Consider the following 4717-nt stretch of genomic DNA (forward strand, 5'->3'; position numbering starts at 1 on the left):
ACATGCACAAGAACCAGCCCTACCACACATAACCCAAACTCTCGCAGATTGTACCCCTACTGCGATGGACAGAGAACCAGCTTCACCCAATCTAACCCCAACCCCAGCCGATAGTAACCCAGTTCCTGTTGACACAACACCATCTCCACCACAGAGCTCCCAAACAAGAGCAGTTAGTAAGGCAGCTCCAGTGCCCAAAGGGCCAGTACTATCACGGCGAACCCCAACTCCACCAGTTAGTACGCCTATTCCTGTGGAGGAAGCACAACCAGCTAGTCGTAGTTTAGCATCCATCGCATTTGATGTTGTTAAATCGTATGTGCGTATCTTCCCATCTTGGAAATATTATACTGAAGATGAATGAAAATGCCAGTTGCAGGTGTTTGTCCAGGAGTTATGTGTAAGTAATGTTATTCATGGCAATTACTTTGCTTCGTCCCATATATCCTACCTCCATGATGGTTATAATACAGCAAATTTTCCCATTTTTCTCTATAGAGAAGGACCGATTTGGAAACTCAGGATGAGGTAACCTATGCTAATACCTCTGCTATCTTCAAGAATGCTTGGTGGCAGTATCGGAATTACCTGAAGAAAATGTACTTCACCGGCAAAGAAACTCATCAAATTCCCTTACATTCTCCTGAGACACATTTACTGGACAATAACTGGGAACGCCTTGTTCTGTACTGGTCCCGAACCAAGAATGTGGTAAGGTCTAGGAGCTCATTTTCTATTTTTAAGTATTATATTCTTGCGTCTTACTGTACTCTGTTCATGTAGAACAAGTGCCTAAACCTGAAGAACAACTGTTCTAATTTAAGATTCCATTGCTATCATAGTTCAAAAAAGCGCTAGGCGTTAATTGTGTGTTTTGCCACCGCCTTGCGCTTTACTGACCAAAGCGCATGCTTATGCGCAGTTATGCATAGATTATGCGTAGTTATGCGCAATGCGTTTTGCCAACGCCTAGAGCCTAGGCGCGCTTAAGCGCTCGCTTAGGCGCGCCTTTTTTAACTATGATTGCTTTGCTCTTGTATCACTGTATTTACTCATACAAACTTATTTTTAAATTGAAGGATCCAATCGAAACTGCAATGGCACAGCAGATATGTTCACGCACGTTTCTTTAACAGGTTTGCTCTTATCAATAGCTCTGTTGATTTCAATTTCAATTGTGTATACAGTTGACTTTCATATCATGCACATTACTAGCATTACAACTGAGCCAATAGTGTTGTTGTACATGTAGACCCGTGGTACCCATCTGAAATCTTGTTGTGCCGTGTAGTTTCCCACGCTTTGTATTCTTTCACTGCTGCTTTGTCTTGAACTAATATGATTTGAACCGTGTCTCTATTTTGATTTGGCAAGACAATGAAGTGACCATAGGACATAGATATATGTTTGTTTGATGCTTTTATTATGTACTAGTACTTGGCAATAGAAGACTTGGTAGTTTAATCTTGTCCACCTTACTAATGAACTGGTTCACCGAAATGAGTTTCATATACTAGTACATGCTAAACTTGTTATGTGTCTGCTTGTTTCTTCTTTTAGAATGCTGACAGAATATTAGGGAAGAGTGTCTTATTAAGCAATGGTAAAGGAAGTAATGCAGATAAGGTTCAGGATAGTGACACATCCTTGTTGGTCTCCAACAAAGTTGATAAAACAGCTAAGGAAGACTATCTTGAAGACAGCGAGGCAACCCCAAAGTCCTGTCTTGGTTTAGTGTTCGAGTTACTGGCCACTACCGCTTGCACAAGCTATTCAAACTCACTGTCTGAATCAGTTCGGTTTCTTGAGTCTCAACTACAAGCTGAAAGACATCGATCAGCTGTGCTGCGACAAGAAGCGGAAGGACTGCGGAAGTCCCTGGAGCATTCAGATGCATACTTTCTGGTGCAACAACAAGCGTTGGAGGATTTTAGCGCCAAACAGGACAAAGCTAATCAGCTTGCTAAGCTTATTGCCAGCATGGTGGATACCCAGGATAACGTTTCTTGAGCTCTTCTGAAGTTGTTTCAGTTATGCTCTTGTTTTGCTGCCGCGTTTATTTGCACTGGTGGCCAATTTTGACGGCCAGTGTATGTAATGTGCTGCTTTGTTCCCTATATTTGCACTGGTGGCGAACTTTGATGCCTAGTGGATGTAATATGTGTAATAGCGGTAATAGGCTAGCGTTAATTGCTTGCTTATTTATTTCCTTATTGTCTTGTTTAGTTGTTTGCTTGTAGTCACTGCAGTTCTTTTTCTGTTTTTTTCTAGTGGCCACAATAGCCTATTTTTGGTAACTAGGCCAAAATAATCATGGCAACACACGGACTGTTGTAACCATGGGCCTCCTGCAGGCCGTATGATCCATGGGCCTTCGTCCGGCCGTAGGATCCATCGGCCTTCTATACGGGCCTTAGGGTCCATGGGCCTTCTAGGGGCCGTAGGGTCCACGGGCCTTCTACGGGCCGTACGATCCATGGGCCTTCTACGGGCCGTACTATCCATGGGCCTCATACGGGCCGTAGGATCCATGGGCCTTCTACGGGGCGTATCATCATTTCGCCAATCATGGGTCGTACTATTCGTGGACCATAACGGGCCGTTAATAGGCCGTATTTGATAACTCTATGAAAACAGCCCAACGGGGTTTTTTGACATGAAAACGGCCCAACGTATTAACGGTCCGCAAATGGACCGACTGTAACGACGGGCTGAATTTGGCCCACAAGCAGAAAATGACAGTAACGGGCCGTATGTAACCGAATGCTGCAAATGAGCCCAAGAATCAATGGGCCCTGAGAAGGCCGAAAGATAACTTGGGCTGGAAACAGCCCAATGGAATAACGGGCCGTTAATGGGTATAAAGTGATACACTGTTCATTACGGACCAGTTTCACCACGGGCCGTTAATGGGCCAAGAGTTACAAAGGTCCTCATATGGGCCGAAAGGAGTCATGGGCCACACATGGGCCGGAAGTTAAAACGGGCTGAATCATATTGGACGGCCCAGATGACGCTACTGGGCCTAATTCGGATAGGGCGTAACGGGCCCTGGGTTAGCGGGCTGTAAATGGGCTATATGCGAACAGGCCGTTAATAGGCTTTCCGTGGGCCGGCCCGCCACCTTTTGACCAAGTCAAACGGGCCGGCCTTTTCACAGGAATGGGCCTCTGTTGGGCCGTGCCATGTGTCGCCGTATCATAGGCGCCTTCGGTCCAATGAGTGGATGACATCTGTCCCAACGGTGAGCTGACACGTGTTTCCTCCAGCCAATGATGATTTTACACGTGGAAAATCCCCATTGGTCGGGGCTGTTAACGGGTTATCGGATCCAAAACCCGACCCGATAACTTAACGACGTTCCATTACGGTGGATGCCACGTGTCGGTCACCCTTGACGAAAGCACTTCTGTGACGCGCGATTTATCGTCATGGAAGTGGACACTTCCGTGATGATAATTTTGGCAATGTCATGGAACACTTCTACGACAGCACAGGTATGACTATCTTGATTCTGTCATAAATTTGTCATGGATGTACATGCATGACAGAAAACGTGACCTACGGTGACAAACACGTATCATCACGGAAGTGTCTTTTTTTTTGTAGTGAGCTCCAGTTCGCCAATATACTGTAGGCATGTGTTCCGTAAATAGTCATACGTGCTTATGGAAAGAACTTGCATGACATCTTTTGTCCTACCCTCCCATGGCAGCGGGGTCCTGTAAGTGCATCTAGTGCCACCCCTAGTTGGTTTTGGAGTATTGACGACAAAACTGATTGAGGGACTAATGTGTTTGTGAGAATTGCAGGATAACACAGGTAGTAGTCCCTCATTGATTCGATTTACCTACCGGAGATGACCCCTAAAAATGTGTGAAGACATTGAAGACAATGGTGGTCTGTGAAGATATTCACATTGAAGACTATGACATGAGAAGACATCGCATGAAGACTATGGAGCGCGAAGACTTAGTTGTTTCGTAGTTTCCTTTTCTTCTTTGTTGAGCCATAGGAACCACCGCACTGTTAAGTGGGGTCCAAGTGAACAAAGTCAGAGTGACTGAAGTGATGCTCAACCAAATCCTATGTCTTCGAGCGAAGACAATAAGAGCAAATCTTGTCCAGAGTCGGATAAGTCAGCTTTACTTGTAGCCCAAGTCAAGCTGCCGCGTGTGTTTGAAATCTGACCGTTGGACACGTGTCAGTTCCTTAGTGACCCAGGGTCATTTCGGACAAATCAGATCGGGTTGCCTCCTGGCTATAAATAGCCCACCCCCTACACCATAAATTGGTGGCTGCTCAGAGTTAGTGCACAGCTTTTGTCGTTTGGGAGCAACCCACCTCCGAAGCATTTGAGAGAGAGATCCTTGCGAGGACAAAGCCCAAACCACCCAGAGCCCAAAGAGTGTTTGGCATCACTGAAGTCTTTCTGTCCGCGTGATCTGAAGACTTGTTACACTTGAGGACTGTGAATCCTCCAGCCGGTTAGGCGTCGCGTTCTGAGCATCCAAGAGTCATTGTGGATTGCCGGTGAACGAAATCTGTGAAGGTTCCGAAGTCTACCTTGAAGACTTACCAGAGTGATTGGGCCAGGACTAAGTGTCCTTAGCTCAAGGGGAATAAGGTGAAGACGTGGTCTTCTGAGTTAAATCTCAGCCTCCCTAACCAGACGTACAGTTGTCACAGCAACTGGAACTGGTCCAACAAATCACTG

The sequence above is a fragment of the Triticum aestivum genome, chromosome 5D, assembly GCF_018294505.1.
Source record: "Triticum aestivum cultivar Chinese Spring chromosome 5D, IWGSC CS RefSeq v2.1, whole genome shotgun sequence".
Taxonomy (NCBI): domain Eukaryota; kingdom Viridiplantae; phylum Streptophyta; class Magnoliopsida; order Poales; family Poaceae; genus Triticum; species Triticum aestivum.